This window comes from Lissotriton helveticus, chromosome 12 (genome assembly GCF_964261635.1).
Source record: "Lissotriton helveticus chromosome 12, aLisHel1.1, whole genome shotgun sequence".
In the NCBI taxonomy this organism is placed as follows: Eukaryota; Metazoa; Chordata; class Amphibia; order Caudata; family Salamandridae; genus Lissotriton; species Lissotriton helveticus.
Genome location: NC_136073.1, coordinates 492,075,087 through 492,101,925, shown reverse-complemented (window position 1 = coordinate 492,101,925; position 26,839 = coordinate 492,075,087). Strand labels below are relative to the sequence as shown.

At 45.2% G+C, this 26,839-nt stretch overlaps 1 long non-coding RNA gene across 1 annotated transcript; it reads left to right on the top strand.

The window, feature by feature from the left end:
* Nucleotides 1-245: 245 nt before the first annotated feature.
* LOC144797720 (uncharacterized) lies at nt 246-26,258 on the top strand. Its single transcript, XR_013603450.1, has 5 exons — nt 246-289; nt 603-670; nt 25,094-25,178; nt 25,692-25,782; nt 26,128-26,258. It is a non-coding gene; the product is annotated as an uncharacterized LOC144797720 (long non-coding RNA).
* Nucleotides 26,259-26,839: the final 581 nt, after the last annotated feature.

The window sequence follows — 26,839 nt, the reverse complement described above, 5'->3', positions numbered from 1 at the left end:
ATTACGTATAATTCACATCAGTCTGCATTTCTGCATTTTATCTATTCTTTAAAGCAGCGTGTTTAACAGCGTGTTAAACAAGATTCGGGCCGTGTGGTGGAAGAAGATTGGACACATTGCATTGTGGGATAAGTAGTCAGTAGAGTGGCAAATAAACTACAGGTGGCTTATGAGTGGTTTGTGAGGAGAGGAGGAGTCACGGCATACAATTCGAAAGGTTTGCCAGATCAGAGAGGCAGGTGCCGTTAACAAGCAAAGAGCAGGAGGATATATTTGAAGGAAAACCAAGGTATGCAAGAGGCTGCTCTCTGGAGTTCGGGTGTTCAGTTTGAGGAGAACAGCGTGGGCTGATATTCACGAAGGTTAGAGCAACAGCATAGAAGAGTAAAGTAAGCAAGGGGAATAATTAAGTTCAAGGGACCCCCAGGACATTGTTTAGGTAGCTTAGTGTTACCGTTTTAGAGGAAAAACGCTGTTTTAGGGCTGGCTGTAATTTACTGCATGGATTCGTAACATGTAATGTTTTTCAAAAAAACGTATACAGTGCATGTCATAATGTTTTGAGAGTTGTAATTGATTGTTACATATTTTTCTGTTTGTAGTGAAACCCCTGAAGAAGAGCACATTAGTGCTCGAAATACATTGGGTATTATAAGATCCACTTCTGAAGGTATTTGATTTGTGTTTTATGGCGTGCCCAGAAAAAGGCTTGGAGTAGCATATCTGTGGTATGAGAAGCAATTTAAAACACGTTGTCTCACGTGCAATGAAACATCTGAAAATAAATGAAGCCTTTTCCAAGATATTGGAGTATGTGTTAAATATTTGAAAATCAACATTAAATTAACACAAACGCTGTGCGCCCGTATAAGGAACGCGAACTCGGTCCTATTTTGCAAGTTGTCATTCCACACGTGAACCAGGGCGGATCACGTGCTCGGGCTAAACGCTCAACAGTTGGAAATATACTATGAATCACGAGAAAAAAACAACCAAAGGTGTGCACAGTAACTCTTTTGATGGGTTTTGGTCACATCAGTAGTCCAGGTCCATGTAGCCAGACATCTTCCTTTGTCCTTTCTCAAGTGCTTCTTCTTGTCAACCAGTTTATGCATGTGCTTGTGTAGGATGCTTAAATAATTGTTTTTCTTCAAAGGTTAAAAGTATTTTTCAGGGGTAAATTTGCCTTGTGCTGTTTGTATTATTGGCATCTTTAAAGTTGTTATCTTTTTTTCATTTTTTCCTTTTAACTTTGTTTGAGATTTTTTTTAAACAATTGTTTTACATTAATGGGGCTGCTTCATTGGGGGTGTACTAAAGGGCCACTAATGGTCCAGCCACATTTGTGGTATATAGTTGTACAATGATTTACCTGCAATCCTGCACATTTTTGTTTGTGGATGGGGATGAAAGGGCTGCAGTGAGGTTAGGTTAGTCATTTTCTCTTTGTTTTCCATGTCTCCTTCTTTGCTGGCCTTTGTGTGACCACCATTTCGTGGAGCCATTGTTTGTATATGTGTGTGTTTGTCACAGTTGGCCATTTTGTCTTTGTTCTCCATACCTCATCCTTCTATGTTGGCCATGTGATGACTGCCATTATATGGTACCAGTGCATATGTGTGTTTGTGTGGGCGCTGTGTGTGTTTAGTGATTAACCACTATTTTATGGCACCAATGTCTCTTTCTCATTATAATTGTATTCCACTTTTAAAAGTCAATTTCTAATAGCATTGATAAAAGCCCATGTAAGTTTTGTTTTTTTCCATATATATTTACCCTGGTATATTTGTTTGTGGCTGCCTCTATTTAGAGTAGTCTGTAGTACACAATTGTTGTTTTGAAAATATTTTAACCAATTTTTCTTGCCCCCCCAACTCAAATAGTGGCCCATTGAACACTGGGGGAGATTGGGTATTCATTAATTAATTTATTTGATGTATGCCTGCCCCTGTCTCCAATAGGGGCCAGTGGACCAACTATTTATTAAGTAATTTAATTAATATTTTGCCTGTCTTTGTCTGCCACCAATATAGTCCAGATGACTCTGAGGAACACCAGTTTTTCTTTAATTAATTGAGTTTTATAATAGTGTAAAGATGATGATGGTAACAATGATGTCTGTTGCATTGACAAGAATTGTAAAGTGTCACTCTCTTTTATTTATTTTTTGCCTGAAGGTACATTTGAAGATACAGACTGAGACAGTGAGAAGCCTGAAAGAAATCTGCAAATTAGCTGACCCCCAGAGTTTAAAGGGCTCATCTGCTAAGTTTGTTTGCTCGTTCCGCTGATGAACAACTGAAGAAGTAAAGATGGCCCCAAAGAAGCAGTCTCCTGCCAAATAAGTGGCCAGTGAGGAGACTATATCTATTTGTCACCACTGGCAAACTTGTTTCAGACAACACTGTATGACTGCTGCACCCTTTTCTGAGCAGGAAGATGCTGGGAGGAGGATGAACCCTAGATCCACAATGGTACCATCTATACCATAATTGAAACAGTTGCCTCTCAGCACTTCAGTGTCTGCAGTCGTGCCTGACATCAGTGAATCTGGAAATCAAATTACCCCAGGATCATATTCATCTTCACAGGAAGCTCCACAGCTACTAAAATCTGCCATACCTAATCTTCTGGAGGTAGGACTCGGATCATTGCAGGAAGTGTAGCTTGCTGAAGAAGAGTAGGATGTTGTGACTGTTGGACACATCGTCTTCACTATCTTCATCAGATGATTGTGACATGAACTGGACCCCCGAGCTCCACCATGAGAGACAAGGGAAAAGCAAAGTTCCTGGAAGCAATGGAAATGAGGAAGTTGAACCAATGGGTATTCATTTGAAGAATGCCACAGAGGAAGTGCAGATCACTTCTATTCAACCTACTCAAATTCATGTATTACCACCAACATGACATGCTTTCTTCTATACAAGAAGACGAAGCCCTGCAGCCACCCACCATCCCTAGTGCATCTGCAACCTTCCCAAGGGATAGGCAAATAACTCCCTAGCTCTACCCAAAAAAATCCTTCCGATTTTGGCCCCTTTAGGAAGTTCTCTTCTATAATGTGGGACTTTGTTACATTTAGGCTGCATGAGAACCACATCATAGATTGCGTAACTTGACACTAGCCAGTGAATCCTGGCAAGCTGGGCAGAACAAACATGCATAAATGTCAGAGAAGAAGTATCTGGTTAGGTAAACAGTTTATTCCTTTGTCTGAGCACAAATTTAAGTTTATGAAAAGAGATTGTGCCCTCCAAAGAGTATATCTGTACCATGATACTGGATCTGCAGTAAAAAAAGGCGGCCCACTCAGTTCTTTTTCATTAGTGGATGTCTCCATTTACAAGTGTTGGAATGTCAGGGATGCAAGTGACCCAGAATATGAAAGATAACAAAATTCGAAGCTCTGACAGATCTGAAGTGCTGCTTACAACCTCTTAAAAGTGTGGTATTGGCTCCTAGTCCTGAAACATGCCACAACTGCAACAGTAGCACACGTCAGTGGTAACACTGTCACTTGTCACTAAAACTACAGAACCAACAGCACCACTTTCACTTCCAACATCTGCAATGGGTTGATTTATGTAAGACTTAAATCAAGTGCACTGGAGCATGCAAATCCAAAACAAACAATTTCCACAACTATGATGCTAGAGAAGATGTCATGAGACTACTTCGATGACCAAACTTGAATAAAGTTGACCTATTGGTATGGGAAAAAGCAACAGTGGTCAGAAAGCACTAGGCTGAAAATAAAGTATCTTGTTTCTGCTATAGCCAGTGTATGCTCTGAGCAGGATTTTAGAGCAGCTGGGTCAACTGTTAGTCAGAAGGACCAGTCTCTCTCCCTGAAATGTGAAGAGTCTGATGATGATTACGATTAATAAACATTTCAAATCTAAAAATTACAGGGCTTCACAAGAAAAATGTATCGACATCACAAGTGTGAGTGATCATCCTCCAGGCGACCTCCCTGAATTTGGGAATCGGCTCTACTTTCCAGATTAAAATGAGAAACAATAACAAACCCGGGATGTCTGCTGAAAAGAAGCACCAACAAAAAACAGGAAAACAAGATTTATTTTTATATTTAGTGTGCAGCTAATTTAAAGAAACTTAAATGGACCAACATGGACAGTAGGTTATGTTATGTTATGTTAATAACACTTCTATAGCGCACAGATGCCCCAGCCAAGGGGCGTCCCAGCACTTCTGGAAGGGTACCCAGACACAACACAGCAGTATGAAGGAGGAGACACCCAAATCAAGATCCTAAGAAAGATGAAGGAACAGATGCGTTTTAATGGCTCTCCTAAATTTCAGCAGCTCATCAATTTCGCGGATGTGGGGCGGTAAAGAATTCCACAACTTTGCAGCCAAGACTCAGATGGAACGTCCTCCCGCTCTACACGGTCTGAAACGTGGGACCACAACCAAGTTTTGGCCCATAGATCTCAAAGGGCGTGAAGGAACATAAGGCGTCAGAAGATTGTCAAGAATTGGAGGGGAGGCCAACCTGAGGATCTTAAACGACAGGCACAAGGGCTTAAAATAGATCCTCTGTGCCACTGGCAGCCAGTGTAGAGAGCGGATAGTACTCTCTGCGGAGCAGAACCTCGGTAGCCCCACCAGGGCTCTAGCTGCCGCATTCTGGATATGTTGCATCCGCACAATTTCAGCCTGATTGGCCCCCAGCAATAGTGAGCTGGCGTAATCAAGCCGATATAAAATAGATGCTTGAATGACCAGCTGCCTGGTTGAAGCATCAAAGAACCTCAGGATAGGTCTCAACCATCGCAAGATGCCAAAACAGGTGGCCGCTACTTTTTTCGTATGGCCACAGAAGCTGAGGGCAGAGTCAAGCCAGACCCCCACGTTATTTGCCTCTGACACTGGAATAGGGGTAGCACCCAGCTCAGGGGGCCACCACTTGTACCCCAGAGGTCCACTCGCTTACCCACTATCATGACCTCCGTTTTTTTGGCATTAAGCTGGAGACAGTTGGTATTCATCCAGCTGGCCACTGCTAGAAGTCCTTCCCGAAATCTGGGGGCATCACGGTCGGAGTCCCCACTCAAGGTGACCGCCAGCTGCGTGTCGTCAGCATAAGAGGCCATAGTCAGACCCCAATGCTTGACGACAGCAGCCAGCGGCCTCACATAAAGATTAAATAATGTGGGGCTCAATGGCGAACCCTGAGGCACACCCAGATCCAGGGGATATAGTTTGGACTCAAACGGTGGAGTGGCAACCTTGAAGGTCCGATCAGATAGGAAGGAGCGGAACCAATCGAGTGCAGTGCCCTCAACACCTGCCTCTCGAAGACGTTGGAGTAGAATTTTGTGCGAAACCATATCAAACGCAGCACTGAGGTCAAGAAGTATCAGTGCCGCAGTCTGGCCGGAATCAAGCACGGAACGAAGATGTTCCGTCATAGAGAGCAGGGCAGTTTCCGTGCTGTGACCCGCACGGAACCCATTCTGGGAAGGATCCAGAATACATTCCCTCACAAGATGTTCCGTCAGCACCTCATTCACATGGGCTTCCGCAATTTTCGCGGCCCAGGGAAGGAGAGAGATAGGGCGGTAGCTCTCAAGTTTGAGGGGGTCCAGGGTAGCCTTTTTGAGTATGGGTGTCACAACCGCCTGTTTCCGCTTTATCAGGACGATGCCCAAAGTGAGGGAGAGATTAATGAGATGGCATGCTAGAGGGAGACAGACAGCAGCAGACTCTCTAAACTGGACAGGCTTCAATGGATCCTCTGGTGAGCCTGATTTAATTTTAAAGGCCAATTTATAAAATGCCTCCATCGGCAAGTTAGGTAATGAGGATAGAGCCTCACCTATGGTAAGTATGGAACTGGAAGGCTCATCTCCCTGATTAATGGTGGGAAAGGCACGATAAATAGCTTGAACCTTTTCCCTAAAGAAAGCAGCCAGGTTTTCGCAGTGGTCCACAGAGCAGACTTCTGCTGCAGTGGCTCTTTTGGCCATCAAGTCCTTAAGGACTTTGAAGATTAACTTGGACGGGTTGGGGCTGTTTCTGAATTCCTGGGCGAAGTAGGCTGCACGAGCTCTACATACCCCTCTATGATATAATTTGATTTTAGAAAGATAAACTATTTTTTTCCCAGCCTCATAGGATCTCCGCCATTCCCTTTCTGCCTGTTTACAAGATTTTTTTAACCGAACCAGGGAACTGTCGTACCATGGGCTGGGTTCTCTGGAACCGCATTTAGTCCAGGCAGCAGGGATCAGAGCATCTAAAGCACGAGAAACCCAATTGCAAAAAGCGTCATACCCAGCTTCAACACTAAGGTGAGAGCCTAATGGGTTGACCTCCAGGAGATGATGAAAATCCTCCAGTTTCAGTTTCTTCCAGTGACGTTTCATCACTACTCTCTCTTGAGGCTTAAACGGATGCTCTTTGATCACAAGAGAGATTTTCACCAGAAAATGATCAGTCCAAGCTACAGAGCTGGGCCTGGTTACCTTGGCCCCAGTTAAATTAGTAAAGAAAGGATCAAGAATATGGCCCCCCAAATGGGTGGGGAAGGTGACCAATTGATTGAGTACAGATAAACACATCTATTTTGGCCTAGTTACTGTGTGGTGAGCGGTGACAAATATTAGACTAGATTAAGACTCAATTTATTTTTATTTTCATGTTCATCACATCTGTTTTTTGGAAGGTACAACATCTGCCAAAACAATAACCATAATAATAATCATAATACTACCAATATCAATATTAATACCAATATTAATACTAATATGGTTATTGATTATGCTAATAATGAAAGTTTACTGTAAGCATAATGGGATTATGGTCCGATGTAATTTTCGGACAGATCTCCATAGAGGAATTTTCTAGTAGGGCTTTATTGGTAAAGATCATGTCAATTCTGGAGTATTGTTTGTGTGGATTTGAGAAAAAAGTGTAACCCGGTATTGAAGGAAAAAGTTTTCTCCAGACATCCTCCAATTGATGTATATGTGAGTTGATCAAATGTAGCTGCCCTCATCTGAGCCATTCGGCCACGTGCAGTCATATTCGTAGTATCAATCTTTTTTTATCTAAAATGCAGGTAAAACCACCCATTACTATGAGTTCCCCATCCCATTCCAATCATTCTGAACAGAAGAAAGAAATAACCTCAGGGCAATCAACATTGGGACCATAAACCATACAAATTGTCAGCTTATGCCCAAACATCTAGATTTGGGCAATTGCCCATCTTCACTTTTGATCCACCATAGTACGTAACACCGTAGCGGAGCAGAATTTAAACTTTAATAAAGCCACCCCTCGAATAGAAACTGTCTGCGAGGCTCATACAGTAAGATCATAACCAAGTTGTTTAAAAAGAGTTCTATCCTTAAAGGCCAAGTGTGTTTCAGCAAGACCAACTATTTGAGATTTAAAGCCTTGAGTTCTTCCGCAACCAAATGCCGCTTACTGGCCTGATTAAGGCCAGCGATGTTCCAGCTCATAAATTTAGCGCGTGGCATGATGCGATTTTGGCGATTTCCCTAATTATGTGCTCAAACTGTGCATTTCTACCTATACCTTGGCTATTTATCACACTCCCTCCCTGGCAGACCCCCGCAACTAACCCTAGAACCGCTGCTTCCACGCGTCCATACATCCCGCACCCCCAACCCTGTGTCTCAGAAAAGGAATCACCCCCTTCCTAGCTGTCCTAAAGTGACCGCATTCGAAGGACGCCCTCCACACCCCTCCCCCCATGAGCCCGCCACACTTCCCCCACGCTCCCGACTAACATCCATGCTATTAACAAAAAAAGGAAAGAGGGGAGAGAGAGAAAAGACTCCACCACCAGAAGGGGCAAATCAGCCTGTGCCAATAAAGAAAAACTAGCACAAAACAGTTATTTAGGCAACCATTTTGAAGAATTATTTATCAGTTACCCCACTTTTGTTTTCCCTCTCTCCCCCGCCCCTCTAAGGATTTTTTTTGGGGGGAATCTTCATCTCACCCCCCCTTTTTTTAAAGTCAGTATTGAACATTGGATCAGTCTTCAGGGGTAGACTGCCACTTGAAAAGTGCCTTTATAGCCTCTGCTTGTTAAAGAAAAAATGATTATGACCGTCCTTCATAGCTTTTAGGCGAGCTGACTCCTGTAGAAAAAACTGAGTGCACACAGCTTTAAAGGGGTCCTTAAGTTGCTGAAGTTGCCATCACTTGTCCATGGTTGATTTGCACAGATCTGAACGCACAAATATCATAGACATGGAGTCAATTTTCACAGGAGCTGTAGCCTGTGCCTTAAAAAAAATTGCTTGGTCAAAGCAAGAAATTGTCCAAAAATACAAGAATAGGTCTTGCAAAATTAGATTTAGCTGGGCTATTTTGTGTGAGAGACCGAGGCAGTCTATGCGCACGCTGAACCTGTGTATCCATGTCCCAATCTTTTAAATCAGGGAAGGCCTTGTGTAACAAAATGACAACAAATGCCTGTGGATCAGAACCTTCCCTCCCTTCTGGAATTCCAAAAATCCTCAGATTCTGGCATCGCTGTCGATTTTCAAGATCTTCAATCTTAAGTTGGATAGTCGCCATTTGGGAGTCTTGTGATTTAACTGAGTTAACTGTATGGCTATTTACTTCTTCAATGGCTGCCACCCGTTGTTGGAGGTCAGAGACCTCAGGCGTTAGTTGTGAAACCTTGGCAGTCACTTCGGAGAGAGCCGTCGACCGTAGCCTGTTGATAGTAGTTTTGTGCTTCTGCTCTCTGAACAGCCAGTGCCTGCAGAATCCTAGAAAGTGAGGGTTCGTCATCCTCCTGCTGGGCATTCAGGACATGTTTAGCACTATCCATAATTACGGTTTCTTTTGGAGTTAATGTTGACAAAGATGTTGACGGAGATGAGGCAAAAGTGGGAGCGGAGGGCAATGTAAGAAGAGTTGCGTGAGTAGATGATGTAGACCCTACTGCTTGGACTGTCTCCTGAATTATTGACACATGGAGAGAGCCTTGACCGCCATCATCTGACTCGGTATGTGAAGTGTCCTGAACAACAGGAACTAAAGCACCCATAACAACACCCGTGGCAGCAACAGAAGGAGCCCTAGCAATGTTTGCAGTTGTATTTGCCACCGGCTCTAAATGGCCAGAGTGTGAAGTGGCACTAAGAATGTTACCAGGATCTCCTGGATTAGATAATCTGGAAACAACAGATTTAACCTCGCCCTTAGACGCAACCCACTTCCGCAAGGGGCATACTCCTGCACCACTCTTTGCAGCACTTGCAGATCCCTTGAGCCGACTCAACACTTCTGTTGCCTGTGCCTTAACTCAACCTCCAAACCCCGACCTCTGCCACCTTTACCTGCCCTGAAAGGTTTAGGGCCTTTCCCTTTGGAGTCTTTCACCCCCTCCGTGGTGGTTAGTTCTATTGTTGGAGTTGGGGCTGTCCAGGACTCCTGTGACACCGTTTAGGGCTATGTTGAATGTCCTTCTGAACGGGTTTTGAAGCCATGTTACTCCCTCTGCCACTGTGAGCCTTATTCATACTGCTTACATCATTTTCAGAAGTTTCCTCGCTCCTACCCACCAGGTTGAATTCTTGCTGTTTCCCATCTGGAAGAGAGTCCTTCTCAATCACCCCAGAGGAATCAAGCATCTGTGCAATATTGGCGGAGTCGATACCTAAATCCAAGACAGCAAGAGAGGAAGCAGATTCCATCACGGTCCCGCAAGCATGCACCTCTTGGATCGTTCCAATAAACACCATGCCAGTGCCAGCGGTTAAATTTGGAGAGACATTAGAGACCATGGAAGGTACAGGATCCTCAGCACCCCCCCTCCCTCGTGAATAGCAGCATTCAGGACTTCGGCCGTTTGAAGTCCCAGGATGGCCGTCTCAGAGCCACAGTATCGGAGGAGTGCCTTTGCTCTCCCTGAGCGCAGAAGTTTCAAAATTGGTTTCCCCACTTGGGGGGCGGTTGACATGCCACAGCTTCGTTTCTCTGGAATATCTGCAGCCACCAATGAATTTTTGCTTACCGGCATTTCCCCAGCTAGAGCTTCACACTCCTGCTTCTCTGGGCCATCAGCTGCTTCTGTGGTAGCTCCGGCATCCCCCGGTACCTCCGCACGTCCGCGCCGTGTAGCCCGTGGTGGGGCCATCCCCTTCTGTAACAGGAAACCCAACTTCGTGGGGGTACTCCAGCAGCAAGTTAAAGTCCACCCTTCGTGTCTGCCGTCAGCGATGTCAGGTAGTTGCGAGCGAGGTACCGGCAGCGACAGTTGAAACGCCAGTGGAGGTGAACTTGGTAGAAACCACCTCGCTGCTTGGCCACCATATACCGGGCCACTCAGCTGGGCAATTCGACATATCCAGCACCGGAGATGCAACCAGGTACCGCCGCTGATTTCTCTTTTTACACTTTTCAATTTATTTTTGACAATAGAATTGTCCAGCTTCTCAGACCACCATAAGTAATCGGTATTACCTGCTTGGGGAGAGAGCGGCAGCCCAGCCGGTCCCCGAGGGGGGGTTGTGGCAGACGTCCATCAGTGGCGGAGTGAGTCTGCCATCTTTCTTAGAATGCCTTTCGGATTGGCATAAGCGACTGCAGTATCAAATATTTATGCAGTAAGTGTTAGAGCGGATACATGCTTCCAAGATGATATTTTCATATACGATGCTACCACTGAGGAACATGATGTATTGCTAAGACAAGTCCTCATGAAATTCAAAGAGGCTGGCATAACCTTGAAAGAAGTAAAATGCCAAAAATGAATGGGAGCAGTTGACTATCTTGGGCACTCCATCTCTAAGGACGGTTTCAAACCCAAGATAAACCTACTTGCCGTGGTAGAGAAAGCCCCTGCACCTACTCCCAAACAGGAACTTCAGTCCTTCTAGGCCCTCGCAGAATACATGGCAAAATACGTACAAAATTTTTCTGACTTAACTAATTTTAGGGAACTTACCAAAACCATACGCCATATAATTGGCAAAAAGAGAACCAATTATCTTTTAAGAAAGTAAATATCACCATGCTGTAGCTGGCGCCCCAATCGGGCTATGTCATCTGCCCCGATTAGTAACAACGTGGGCACAGAGTATGCATGCATGCTGCTTAATACCAGATCGGCGTGCTGTCATGCGCAAGATATCTTTGAGCTCCTTGAGACAGAGAAGCCTCTTTGCTTATTGCTGACCGAGACATGGTGGGGAGAGTTCTCGAACCCCGACGTGGCGATGGCAATTCCGTCAGAGTATAACATCTTCAGGAAGGACAGGGTCAAGGGCAGGGGCGGAGGTGTCGCACTGGTGGTGAAGAAGGGCACGGTTTGCACCGTCTTGCAGACGGAGGATATCCGTGGCTCGGAGTCGCTTGCTTTTTCTATCATGCTAGCGCCGCACCAATCAGTGAAAGGACTCCTGGTCTATCGACCACCAGGTCCGCCCGGTACGTTCTTTGCTGACCTTGAGTCGGTGTTGCTGGGATTGGCCTTGAGAGCAGAGCATTGCATAGTTGCGGGGGACTTTAACATCCGAATGGACGATCTGTCTGACCCCGCTGCTATAAAGCTGTCCGACACCTTGACTCCGCTGAGCTTTATCCCCTACTTGAGGGGGCCGACTCATGCTAAGGGGCACACGCTTGATCAGGTCTTCTCCACTTCGCCTCTGGTGGTGGAAGAGATTCTCCCGGTTGTGTGGTCGGATCACTGCCTTGCCAAATTTTCTATCACTGGCAGTGTTAGATCGTCCGTCCCTGCCCCTCAGCAACGGGCTGGTGTTGCCAGAGCGTTCAATCGAGTGACCCCTGAGATGTTGGCTCAGGCCGCTGTGGATCACCCCTGCCCGCTTGTCGGAGACCTCGAGAGAGACCTGGAGTCCCTGCAGGAGTGGCTTGCGGATAGGCTTGAGGATCTGGCCCCGGTGTTGCCTCCCCGCTTAACATCTAAGCGGGTCTCGGCCCCTTGGTTTACTGCAGCACTGCGGGCTACGCGGCAGCAGTGCAAGGTTGCCGAAAGGGCCTGGCGGGCACACTATGACATTGTGGACAGGTCTGCCTACAAACGCGTGGTGAATGACTACCATCGGGATATCCGCCTTGCAAAGAAAATTTATCTTGCGGACAGAATCGACGCAGCATCGAACTCTAGTAAGGAAATCTTTACTATTGTGAGAGAATTTACTTCTCCCCGGACCGTCACGTCGGAAGAGGTGCCCCTAGAGTCCTGGGCGGCGGACCTTGCCTGTTTTTTTACGGCCAAGATAAAGCTTATTCAGGATTCTTTTCCATCGGGAGCGCCTGAGGAAACATCGTCTATTTCCGCGGCTGGCCTTCCCTCTCCCGCTTGGCAGGGCGCCGTTTTGGCCGAGTTTCCATCTCTGCCGGCCTCTGCCTCCTTAGCACTTATGGGCAATTTAAAATCGGGGTCGCCACTTGACCCATGCCCAGCTAAGCTCTTGGGTAAGTTGGCGGAGGTGGTTAACCCACTGGCGAACCCTCTTCTCAATCTTTCGTTGAGTCAGGGAGTGGTTCCGCCAGGATGGAAGCAGGCGATGGTCATCCCGCTGCTAAAAAAACCGGGGCTCGACCCGAAGGTCCCAGCCAATCATAGACCGATTTCGCTGTTGCCGGCCCTCGTTATAATCCTGGAGAAGCACGTCCAGTCGGTGCTCTCCAATTACCTGGAGTCTCATGAGATCTTGCACGACTCCCAGTCTGGCTTCCGCACTAATCGTAGTACCGAAACCGCGCTCCTTGAGGTTTCTGAAACCATCAAGGGAGTGTTGGATACCGGTGGCAAAGTCATGCTGGTGTTGCTGGATTTGTCGGCGGCTTTTGACACCGTCCCCCATGATGGCCTTCTCGCAAGACTCTATGAGATTGGCCTGCGGGGGACGGTGCTCAAATGGTTTTCATCCTTTCTTGCCGACCGCCGGCAAACGATCTGGACGCCGCCTGACACCGCTGTGATGCCGCCATTGGGAGTCGGGGTCCCTCAGGGCTCTATTTTGAGCCCGACCCTCTTTAATATCTTTCTGTCCCCCTTGGCGGCGGTCGTGGAGTCTTTCGGTGTCCGGATCGCGTCATATGCCGACGACACCCAGCTCCTCTTCTCTTGCGAGAGAGGGGCTGACTTTGACGGGGAGAGTATCCGGAGTTGCCTTGGGGCTGTGTTTTCATGGTTCCAACTGCACAGCCTCAAGTGCAACTCCGATAAGTCCGAGGTACTCTTTTTCGGGTGCGATGCGGAGCCTAGCTGGCAGGCCTGGTGGCCCATTGACATGTTCCCTCCGTCCGGCTCTTCCCCTGTGGCTAAGAACTTGGGGGTTAAGATGGATGGGGGACTGTCAATGAAAGCCCAGATTTTTGGGGTGACCGGCACCTGCTTCGGCCTATTAAAAATGCTGCGGAGGTTCCTGCCTCTTTTGTCGGAGGAGCATAGGAGGCTGACAGTGCAGGCCCTGATAGGCTCCAGGTTGGATTATGCCAACATTCTCTACCTGGGCCTACCTGAGTACCTGCTGCAGCGGCTTCAGGTCGCGCAGAATGCGGCGGCCAGGGCCATTTTTGGTCTAAACAGACGCGCCAGTGCCTCTGGGTTAATTAGGACTTTGCATTGGCTTCCGATCCGTAAACGGATCGCTTTTAAGGCCATGATATTGGCCTATAAGGCACTCCACGCAGTAGGAGCTAAACATCTCCAGAAGAGAGTGGTCTTTTACCATCCGGGCCGCTCTCTGCGGTCTGAATCGCTGCTTATGGTGGCCGTCCCTCGCATTAAGAGAGCTCGCCGGGGCGGCCGTTCTTTCAGTCTGCTAGCCCCACAGATGTGGAACGCGCTTCCACTCTCACTTCGGGGAGCGACTAGTCTTTTGGACTTCAGGAGAGGTCTTAAAACCTGGTTGTTCACCCAGTAGGCCTCATTAGCTGCTCTTTCTTGTTTTTTTGTGTGTGTGTTGTCTTTTTGTGTTCTTTTTAATTGCGTTATGTTATTCTGAATCTGTTCCCCTTACCCAAAGCGCCGGGACACTCTTTTTGAGTATCCGTTGCGCTATATTAAAAACATAAATAACATAACATAACATAACATAACATGCTCTCTGTGCCTTACTAATGCAATTTTGACACATGCAGGAAAAGGATTCCTACTACCGACACCAGCAACAAGGCATTGTGGCCACGCTTTCTCGCGTCACCAGTGGTAAAGAATGCATAATGGCCATTAACTCACCCACCCTTTTCAACTCAGAAAAAAGTTACTCAGTGATGGAGAGAGAAGCACTTGCCACAAACCTCTCATTTTCATTTTCAATCCCAAGGGTACTTTGAATAGCACACCTAGGGTAGCCAGATGGGTACTGGGTTTGGAATTTTTTTTTTTTTAAACTAGAGTATGTTGCAGGTGACCTCAATCCAGCTGCAGCCTTTCTGTACAGAGCACCTTTAGATATTGAGTAGAATTTTGAAACCCCAAAATACTCTATTTTAGAAATTCACTCTTCTACCATAAGCTATTCAGAATGGGCTGCAAGCCTCAATCAAGATTCCACCCTGACCCAACTCAAATCTTACACCTTGCAGGGTTGGCCTAAAACACGCAACAAGGTTAGTCAGGAATTAGGTACGTTTTGGGAAGTCCACCAAGAAATTAACCTGCACCACGACCGCATTTGGGGGCATAACAAGATTATACCCCGGTTTCTATCCCAGACAAATCGTGGGAGAAACTGTCCCTAGACATCATTATTCCAATAAAAAGAAAAGGTGTCACAAAAAAATGTGCCTTCGTACTCACTGATTACCACTCCCACTGGGTGGTCATAAGAATGGTGCACCAAACCACTACTGAGGCTCTCAGTGATTTTCTACGAGCCATGTTTGCCTCGGAAGGGATTCCATCCACCATTGTTACTGACAATGAAGTGCAATTCACTTCTACAGCCATGACTACCTTCTTATTCAAATTCAACATTATTCACCTCAAAACTGCTTTGTATTGTCCTTGGGCCAATGGTCTGGTCAAAAGAGTGAATAGAATGGTCAAAGAGAACATCCAACTTGCTTACATTAACTACTTGCCAGTAGAACAGGCACTACAGGATATGTTGTGGGCGTATCATTCTACTCCCAACCAAGTCACTGGCATCTCCCCGTTTTCGTCTCTTAACAGAAGGAAAACCAGCACCAAATTCTTTCCTTACTGGATTGACGGGGGAGAAGAGGTGGATCATGACCTAAGTGCGGCAAAAGACAGAATTAATTCTCATCAAGCCAGATACAAAAATTACTATGATTCCAAGTATGGGACCAAGTGCCAGAAATGGGTTTTAGGAGACTGGGAATCCATAAAAAGACCCACACATGCGGGGAAAAATGAATCTAAATTCTATGACCCTAAGAAGATCGTAAAAATCAAACATAATACAGTAGTCCATGAGAATGGTCAGAACAGGAGCATGGACAGGCTTGCAAGATGCCAGGGTCCTGATAACATCTCCTCGGGTAGCACCTCTCTGTGATTCCTCAGTCAACCCACGAGGCACATCCAAAAGACTATACCTAAATGGCACAAATACTTTGTGATGAAACAACCTTAGCATTTTCCTTCCTCATTCTTTTGGGAGGGAGATGTGTCACATTCCCCTTTGTATATTGTTTCCCCTGGTATTATTTCTTACTTATTATATCTTACTGTATTTATTTGGAGATACCCTCCTTCCTGATGCCCTCTTCCTTCCCCTTCCTTCTTCCCTATTGGTACTGCCCTTCTTTTGGTCTAGAGGCTGCCTTAAAATGTTGGTGTGTGAGCCTGATGAGAAGTGGAGAGAGAATGTTGTTGCTGCATGTTTCTGTGGCTGCTTTTGCTGGTGGGAATAGTGGAGACCAAAATAAAAATCTTAACTTACCCTCGTCCGGATCTTCTTTATAACATACTTATCACATCACCTGCAACTGGGCAACAATTCTCCCTTACCCCACAAAACACACTGAGCAATTCTAAACTAACTTATCACTTCCCCAACTGTTAACACCCACACCATCCAGAAAAGACCCAGCCCTCAACATAAACCTCTCAGAAACACACAAAACGTAACTATCCTCAAATAACCTACCCTTTCTTCAACTTTTGCAACCAACATCATTCACAACAGTCCCACCCATTCTTCTACTCATAATGCTCTTTTAAAACTTTGGAGCACATTTGTAGTGCTAGAAACCTGCTACAATATACTATGTATTACCTATTTGCAGAGTGTACGCCTCTTCATTGCCTATGCCTATGTGTACAGAGAACTCTGCCCGACTGTGGAGTCTTCACACACGTAAGAAGAATATGTTTTAGTATTTCATGTGGGTGAGTCTGGATGGGGTGGATGGAAAAGGGGGCCAACTTACTACAAAATGAAGACCGGATTAGAGACAAGAAGCATTTAGAAGGGACAGGGAGAGGTTTAGGGAAGGTTGTCACCCACCCACACAGTAGTAAGCCAATTGCTTTACATGGGGGTAGAGAAAGGTAAACCTACCCTTTTTGTAGTAGATTTACACTCAGAGTTTGTAAATACCGAAAAGTAGTAAACTCACTCCAAATTGTATATTACTCAAAGGTGTATGTTACCTTTCTGTATTAGGCCCATATTCTTTCAAACATGCCCCTCTGGTCTTCTTTTAATTCTTCTATGACTTTGAAGAACTTTTAGAGAAGGACCTCTATGATCTAGGGGTGTGTGTGGTGGCTCCTACATGACTATAACTCGCACCCCCGCCATGCACAGTGTTGTCATGAATGATGTACTTTCAGATGCTGCAATGACATTATCTATCATGTCATAGAACATGTCATGATATAATATGTGTGGTAATTAGCAGTGCATGGCAATGGAGTGAGTTATGGTTACTTTAATGCACAAGTTATAGTTACATGAGATAAGTATAACTGGTGGATTTCAGTGTTTTTCTTCATTGCAAATGGTATGTTTTAACTGACATTTTAATTTCTCTATAATGTCCCTTTAACTTTGTATTTTTAATTTAATTCTAGCATTTTTTGATATGAAGTAATATTTTATTACCATATCTAATGCCAACTCCACACTGAAGGCTGTGCATGGTGTGGGGTTGGCTGCAGAGCCTGCAGGCAACACCCGCTGGCAGCCAGCCTTTGGCCGTGTGCGGTTTGGGGTTGCCTGACCCTCAAGTTCAACAAGGAGTTGGACGCAGGGCCTGGTGCCCAAACCCCCATGCATGGTTGTTTATGTGATGTTACAATATAAAGGAGGTCATGTTAAGTAAGGCAGATCTAGTGACTTTGTCAAAGGGTCAGAATACCAAAATATAAAATGTTAGCTTAGCTATATGAAGGGGTCAGCATATCAACATATAAATATTGGCCTTGTGAAAAATCACCAATATATATAATAAAATGTATATTTAATTAATTTACACAGTGCAATATTCAATAAAAGTGAATGTCATAAAAATGGTAAGCTCTCCTGAGGTCTTGGATTTATTGACCCAGGAAACTTACTGTTATTTTTGTTGCTGTTGAGCTGCTGCACTTCCAGCAGCCCCAATAACATTTAAATAAATTACTTGGTGGTGCCCCTACTCCTTCCAGAGGCACCACTAGGAATAAAAAACTATTATTAAAAAAGCCCTAAGGATTATGGGGTGCTTCCAAGCTAAATCAGTGAATGTGTCTGTTCCACTGCAAATTTGTGGTAAACTTAAAAAAAATGTTTTTGGCCCTTGAAGGTCCCTCTGAGACTTCCCCCCCCCCCCCCCCACAAGGCCCAGGGGGGCTGGCTACCCCTTCCCCTAATTCATTTTTAATGATTTTTCCAGGACAATGTACTTACCACCAGGTCCTAAGATGACTGCAACCACATTGGTGTTTATGTGGTGTCAGCCAGGCAGATCTCAAATCTTGAGATGTCGGCTCTGCGGATCACACACCAGAAAAACACCTGGACATGGGTGTTGGTGATGTCTGCATTGTAAGGCATGCAAGCTAAATGTTATGCAGTGAAGCAGCGCCGTTGCAATGGTTGTTTCTCATCGGGACTACTCGGATATGTGCCGCGGTGGACCATTGTATGTGGCAAGGTTATCTATATTAAGCTAGTTGAGTCTATTTATTTTATAACTTCAATTTCAGTGTTGAGTTTGTTTTAATGTATATATGAAGGCCTAATTTTAGTTTCATACTTTAGTTACAATACTTGCTTCAGCGGTGATCCTTTTTGTATTTCAAGTGATTCACTTTCCATCCCTTTGTTTTCTTTTCCTTTTGACATTTTTTGTTCTTGCAGAGGGTGCACCAGTATTTTGGAGAAATAAATATGTATTATAGTTGAAATTATTTTTATAGCTCACATGTATTGACAACTTTCCTTTTTGTTTGCTTTGCTTGGAATATTTAGTGGTTCTTTTAAGTGCAAAGTGACACTATTCTGCTGTAATTGTTCTTAAGGCAGCATTCTATTGTGCAGTTTGTAACCTTTTTATACTGCTTTTATATTAAATACTGTCCCTAGTTAGTAACTGCTTTTAAGTTTAATTTGATAGGCTGTGGGGAGATTAGTTTGAATTAGTTTTGCACAATTTATGATAAACTCTTATTAGTGGGTTTTTTCTGTGTTTAATGTATATTCACTTTACTTAGATCTTTGTATGCTCATATTTATGTAACCCCCTTGGGTGTTATGGGTGCATGGGGTATGCCCTTAGCCATGGTGCCCATGTGCTGAGGACGTAACGGTGAAGTCCGAGCACACATCCATGGGGTAAGTGCTAGCGATCCCCATGTGGGCAGCCCCATTTGACCCCCCACCAATGATGGCAGCGGGAGCAATTCCGCTGCCCCCCAAACCCTCTTCTCAGTGATATGATGAAGTCGGCACACTTACAGCATACTGATAGCACAAAGCCATTTGATCCAGCGCAACCAGGGGAGAGTACGTGAATTAGGTAAGTAATTCTCCGCGGGGATTGAAGGAATACAGACATAAATGGAAAGGACTTTCCCCCAGTATCTTTATAGAGTATATCCCTGCTCCATGAGCAATCATGGAGCATGAATTCATCTACTAGACCACAAGGCTTTGTTTTTGGCAATTGTTGGGGACAGATCCGCCTTATATTTTAGGCCCATCTGCAAGCAAGGGGTACAGAAGCCACTGGGCCACCAAGGATTTTAGTGTATGTGGAGCATCATGTTTTGGGGAGCATTGTCTTGAGCAAGGGATGTCCCCTTTTGGGAGTGAATGTTTTGGCTGTTAAATTTTTATGGTCATCTGCCCCTAAGGGGGGCAGAAGCCAGTAGAAGAGAACGTTTGTGTGTGAACTGTAGTTCGGCTGATGGTCTGTGTGTTCTGGCATTAGGCTGCCTGTGTGTGGACTGGCCCCTGGCTGGTACTGTGTTTGGCTTGCATTTGGATGGTGATGGGCAGACTTCATAGTGTTTTATAATGTTCATTGTTTTATTTCTTGCCATCATTTGCATTTGTGATCGTAATGTTTTTCTAGTGCAAAGCTTTTGTATTTCTTTGAGTGTGTCCTACTTGCAGTTTCATCACTGCTTGATCTGTAGTTTGTGGAGTTGCATCTGTTTGGTAAGAATACGTTTTTGTACTGTTTACTCCAAAGGAGTGTCATTGCCCTGCATTATTGTGGTTTTTGCAAATGGTGTAATAGCAGCATATTTACCTTCTGTTTTAGTGTGTGTGAAATTCTCCTTGTATTTGTGCACAATGTTTATTATGTTATCTTGTGTAAAATTGTATTTTTTTTATTTTTCTTTCTAGTGGGATATTGTTGGTCTTTGTGTGGTCTGTATTGATTGACTTTTCCTTTCAGACTACCAGTAGTTTTACCTTCCATTTCATAAAGAGACACTTTATTGATTACTTATTTTACACAGTTTTGGGTATTGTTGACTTACTTGTCATGTTACTTTTCTTAGTAAAGATTAGGTCTAGCTGTAGGATTACCACTCTGCAGGTTGTTGACATGCTTTTCGAGTCTTCTTTTAACCATGGTTATGAGACTGACTGCATCTGAGGCAGAGTATGAAGTCCTGGTTTCTGGCAGTCAATATCCGGTCTGAGAGGAATCCTCTGATGATGAAGCCACTCTCAGTCTGGATAAAGTGACCCTTTTAGAGGACGACACAGATGTGCCAATTGTGCAGCAAGAGGCATCGGGATTACCTCATGGGGCTGAAAGGCTTTCCATTCACTCTGGGTTGCCCTAAACATGGTGCAACCAGTGTTGCCTGCCTTTAGTGGTGTTGCATGGTGTTGAGTGAAGACTGAAAACCTTTTGCCTTTAAATTTCTTTCAGCTATTTATGGACAATGTATTTTAGGATGAGATTGTTGACCTGACTAATTTGTATGCTAAACACTATTTGAGGGACAGCAGTGCCAGACATAAGCCCCACTCTAGAGCCACCTGGTGGACTCTCACAAATCTGGATGAGTTGTAGAAGTTCTTGGGATTAACTTTTTTGATGGGCCTGTCGCTGTCTTCATATTGGTCTACTTAGTCCCTCAATGGCAATAGCTACATTTCCTGCATTCATGGGTAGTGATCGGTGTTTGCTTCTTCTTTGGATGCCATGTTTTGTTGATATTGCTTCAGCCTTGATGTGAGATCACCCTGATTGTGACCATAGTTTTAGGATTAGGCCTGTCCTTGATCACTTTGTAGATCGATTTTCAGAGATCTATATTCCAAGGTGAGAAACAGCTGTGGATGAGTCTTTGGTCCTGTTCAACGGTCATTTGGCATTTGGCAGTACATTCCTAACAAGAAGTGGAGAACTGGGCCTTATGGGCTGAGCGGCGCAGGGCACGCCTCGAATCTCCGGGTTCACCTGCCTTGTCGAACAGAGACACGAGACACTCCGTTAGGCGTAGAAAATCAGGTTTATTAGCTGCAGCTAAGCACAGTTGTCCAAGAAGTTACAGAGAGTAGATTCTTAGGAGACTGCCACTTCATTCCGTGGCGCACAATCTTTTATACCATACATATTTACAATGCCCACTCCCAAAACATACAAAACTGACAAATGAGAAAAGTTCGAAAACAAGCTATCGAGTATCTTGTGTACGTCCTTCTTTCAGACCTCGTGTTCTCCCCTCCCTCAAGTTAATCAATGCTAGTGCATATAATCCAATTTGCAGCTGGCAGGACGTATTTGCGAGCCTCAAAGGATAGTTGTGTAACAGGAGAATACACGGAGAGAATAGTGAAGGCCAGTCAAATAAGATAAAGTAAAGGAAGAATGGTGGGACCCAAACAGTCAACTAAGACAAGGATCAATCAGTCTAGACATGAATTAACTAACTCGGCCAGACCCTCACATCGGTTTCATAAACAAGGACAAAGGGTTACTCTTTAACAGGAGAGACGAGCAGCTAAAAAGGCAAAAACACTATGTTTGCTGTGTCGCCTGAGTGAGGGCAACACAAAATGGCGGCTGTTACAATATGGCGGCTGACTACGAAGCGAAGTCGAAAATCACAGAACCTCAGAAGGCATATTCTAGAATTAAGATGTATATGCTGTCTGAGAGTAGTACTGGATAGGTCTATAATTTCAGGGTGTACACCAGTAGCTATTGACCCCCCAGGTTGTCCGTCCACTTGCGGAGTCAGTGAGAAAGGTTGGTGGGAACTTGGTAGAGGATTTTTTTTAACAAAGGTCATCATTTACGTGCAGCTATGTTCAACACTGGAGTGCAATTGTTCAGTGATTTGTTCAAAGTGGACACTGCTGCTTGTGGCACAATCTGCTATAACAGTAAAGGTTACCCAAAGGAGCTTGTTTGCAAAAAAACTTGAGAAGGGACAGTGCTGTGCCTTGCATAGCGATTATCTCCTGGTTGTGACATTTTCTACCAGAGAGATGCCTAAATGCTGACTACCATCCATGATGAAAGTACTTCACCTGTGACCTTTTGGAAGTCAGGCTGCTGAAGTGCGAAAACCTGTATGCATTTTAAACTACAATAAGCACATGAGTCGTCGATAGAGTAGATCAGAGGTTGGAACCTTACACTGCTGTTCATTAGTCTTACGTTTGGTATAAGGAGATTCTAATGGATCACCTCCCTTTGGTGTGCTACTCTGAGTTTGAAAGCACGCTGTTTAGAGTAACATTTTCCCTGGCCTTCTTCGGGGCATTTCGCATTAGCGAATTAGTAGCCAGGTGAAAAGGGGATAAAAGCAGCAGGGCCTTGTTGGTGAAGGACATATCACTAGGCGCACAGCAGGTATCCCTACGGGTGAGGTACTCTAAGACAGATTAAGTGGGAAGGGGACAGTTCATTATACTGAATAGGATGGAAGGGCACAGCTCGTATTGCCCAGTTACGCTCTTGGCAGGGTACATCCAGGAACGGGAAGGTGTTAATGGCGACAACTACCTTCTCACCCACAAAGATGGGTCCCCGGTAACATTGTATCAGTTTAAAAGGGTGTTAGCAGCAACGGTCCAAGTGGCTGGGCTCCAAGGGTGTCATTACACTACACATTCCTTCCGCATTGGGGCAGCCACCACAGCCTTCCAGGAGGGCATGTCGGCAAATGCAATAAAACAAATAGGTAGATGGCAATCAAACAGGTTTCGGGTGTACATTCGCCCAACATCCGACGGGTAGAGGATGGAAGAAGACATGGGTTGCGGCGATTCAGTGGTAGGGGTCTTGACCAAACTTATGTACTGCAATTTACATGTATAATAAAAGGCGGATGGAAGATTGATACCCAACATTTCTGTGCTTCTGTTGTACTCCACAGAATACAAAACAGTGTGGGTCATCGGGCACTCTTACGTGTCAATGGCCGCTAACAGAGCCCACAGCATTGGGTGGACTGCAACGTTCCCGTTCCAACGGACAAGGGTGCGATGGTTTGGCAAGCCAGGGTTGCACTGGAGAGAATTGGGGAGCGTCATTGAAGACTTCCACACCTGTGCAAAGGACACAAGTGTTTTAGTAATTCATCTAGGGGGAAATGACCTTCCAGTGATGGGGCGCGGGGAACTCTTTCACATGTTAAAGAGGGATCTCACTAATTTAGCTAGGAGCATGGACTCGGAAGTTGTATGGTCCGAAATAATTCCTAGAAGGGTATGGGCTGGTGCGCACTCCCAAAACGGCATGGAGTTGTCAAGGAAGAGACTAAATAGCCTCATGGCCAAGTTTTTAAAAGGGGTAGGTTTAGGTAGCATCAGGCACACCCTAATTAACTTGCGGCAGGGCAGATGGGGTGTACTTATCGGACACTGGAACAGATGTCCTGCTACGGAATATGCTAGCAGCATTGAATGCAAGGGGCTGTTGGTAGTTTGCAAGAATGGGGCCGCAGTAATGGCATGGGGGGGCTCTCGCTGGCCGCGATAGCTCCCAGCGAGGCAATGCGGTACTTACAAAGCGATCCAAGAGGAATACAAAAGCAGGCTGTGAAGTGGGGCACAGACCGCAAACGCGGCAGTCAGGACTCAGGGGGTCACTGGCAAACTCCCCGAGCCCCCCTGGGTTCAGGGAACCGGAAGTAAACGATTAATTACGCAACAGAGGGCGGAGCTTGTGGCAATGAGGAAGTGGGGATACCGGTTACCGGGTCACCTCGCAGATATGGGTGGGGGAACAGGAAATCAGGTTGGACAGCAGGAAGCACATCGGCTTGCCCAGGTAACAAAGAGTACACACCGGAAGCGAAGAGGAATCGTGTGGGGGTGGGACAGACGCTTACCCAGAAGGAATGTGTGGACACCGGAAGTGAAAGGTCACCCGGCCGGTTGGGAACCCGATGGTTACCCGGGAGTGAGTGGACACCGGAAGCAAAAGGGCCGTCCGGTTGGGTTAAAGCAGGCGCCTACCCAAGTAGTGCGTGGCAACCCGGAGGTAAAAGGTTAAATGGTCGGGCTGGAAGCAGAAGCTTGCCCGGAGTGAAAGGAAAGGGTGCGTCCACAGGTGATGGGTTACCTGGGCAAAGATAGCTGCACTGAATGTAGGGCACAGTGCAGAGCAAATGGGGTTTAGGACGGTGATAGGTCACCTTGGCGAAGGTAGCTGCACTGGATGTAGGGCACAGTGCAGAGTTGATGGGGTAAGGACACAGGCTCGCCAGACAAAAAAAATGGTGTGTAAAGGATCGCTTGTAAGTTGGAAATGCCTAATAAACTGCAGCCGTAATTCTTCCATAAAACAAAAACTTGTGTGGTCTGAAGTTATTGGGATTCGGGTGGTGCGACCATGTGGGGGTGCCTCTGCTGTGCCCCTTGGTTCAGCCCCCCACTCCCCAGGGGGAGGGGGACAGTGGCTGGACCGGGGGTCTCAGTGGAGGCCTCCCCCGGGAAGCGGAGCCCGGGCACCAATAAGAATTGGCTGGAGATAAGGAAGGAGAAAGAGCGGGCCCAACAGAGAATGGGCTGGGCCAGCTCAGCTGTAAATCCATGGTTAGGAATGTGGCAGGGGATAGGGGTATTTAAAGGTGGGCAGTGGGCACAAGGCCCTCTTTCTCTGGTGAATTGTGTCAGGAGAAGACCCACCCACCCGTGGAAGAACAAGATTTCGGGGGGGGGGGCTGGGCAAGGTGGTTAGATTTGTCCCAGAGGCATAGTGGACTTGCAAGAGGTCCTTTGGTCGGAGGAAGGAATAGCAGGCGGTACGTACAAAGCGATCCAAGAGGAATACAAAAGCAGGCTGTGAAGCGGGGCACAGACTGCAAACGGGGCAGTCAGGACTCAGGGGGCCACTGGCAAGCTCCCCTAGCTCCCCTGGGTTCAGGGAACCGGAAGTAAACGATTAATTACGCAACAGATCGCGGAGCCTGTGGCATGGAGGAAGTGGGGATACCGGTTACCGGGTCACCTCGCAGAAATGGGTGGGGTAACCGGAAATGAGGTTGGACGGGCGGGAAGCCCATCGGCTTGCCCAGGTAACAAAGGGTAAACACCGAAAGCGAAGAGGAACCGGGCGGGGGTGGGACAGATGCTTACCCGGAAGGAATGTGTGGATAGATAGATAAGTTGCTTTCTCCTTATTTTGATTTATACATAGAGACAATTTTCTATTCCAGATAGACCGCTCCTTTATGTGTCATCACCGAAATATGTTTATAGCAGCATACCGTCTGTCTTGACCAGCTCTACAATTTAGATAAGGTAACTGTTAGCATGTTTTCCGTATTCATGAGATGTGATAACCATCTTATAAGTAATAGAGCAGTCACTCACGTCGTTATCCCTTTCTTTCTCGCCCTTCCCTTTCCTTGTTTTTGTGCATTTATTAAATTCAGAAACATATAAGGGTGACCATTCAGAAGTTTTAAATAAGTCTCTATCTTTGGCGCACATCTTGATATCTACTGAAAGGTGACGTCTGCCTTTTTTCCGCTCACTTTTTACTTCTTTCCTTGGTTGTAGTCTTTATTGATTAAGCCTAACTACAAAAATAAAACTGTTCATTTGTTTGCAGTTTTTTAATTAGGAAAACATTGTCTATACCCCTTTTTACCTAATTGCTCAGACCAAGGAAACAAAGATATCATCAGGTCTTATATGGCTCTTTGTAAGTGTATACTGACCACTGTTGTGACTGATTATAATAGTCATTAATGCTACGTTCTGACCATAGATTAACTTGATGTATATTTCATATCAACACCTTGATTTCAGGTTTACCTAGAGGAACCTAACGAATAAGGCTCACTTTAAAGTCTCGTTTGGCCCATCGTATAAGAGCCTCTACCTAATACACGTATATGAAGTAAGTTCAGTGATCAGACATGAATTACCTTGAATGTATGGCATCCTTTTTAGGTCTTGCACCATGAATTTTTCTTACCTATCAACTTACCGTTTCAATATATTTTGTTATGAGCACTTAGATAATCCTCTTTATATGCAATGAAATATTATCTTATTACATATAGACATTACAATGTGTCTACTAGGGAATGTCTAGAAAATTTGAATTATGTAAATGAAGTTTAAAAGCTGATTGCTGTTGCATTTTTAGCGATAGAGTAATTTTTTTACTTGTTAAAATATGATATGTTTATCAATGTCAATTAGCAATTTTTTTAAATGTTTTTTTTATTACTATTTTTAGGTAAATCAGTGGCATTTCCTGAAGAAGGTGTTTTCATTACGCTGAAACGCGCGTCGATACAATTGATCAAGAATATAACATTGCCACTTCTATGCCTTTTGTATATTTTATTGAACTGATATGAATAATCAATTAATGTGTAACTATTGTTGTTTTTTAACCTTATGTCCTTTTTAATACAATTAAAAATATCTCTTTACATGATTCTTGTTGTTTATTTTTCCCTGATTTGTACCCAAATATATGTATTGACTATTGTAAATTGCCTAGGAATTTGTCTCACTCAAACCATGTGCCTGCAATGCATGACTAACACAAACACAATGCCAGTGAGGAGCAGCAGGGCCACACAGTATAACCAAACACACTCAAGACACATTGATGATCAAACAAACACAACACTGATGTGCAAGTTACACACTTTGCACACTTATAAGTGACCAAAACAACAAGGAGGAGTCACACAGAACTGCATGGACATACCAACACACTGCACAGTGCACAACAGACAACTCACACAAGTGCATACAATCATTTACATGATGCATGACAATCCAAACTACAGGCACACAACTCCTGGCTGACACATGTCTGTCTATCACAATAGAGGTGCACACACCCACTACAAAGTCACACCCTTCACACTGCACACCTCCTCACCACCCAAGAGCACACATCTCATGTATGCCAGGGGACCAGGACTAAGGGCCAA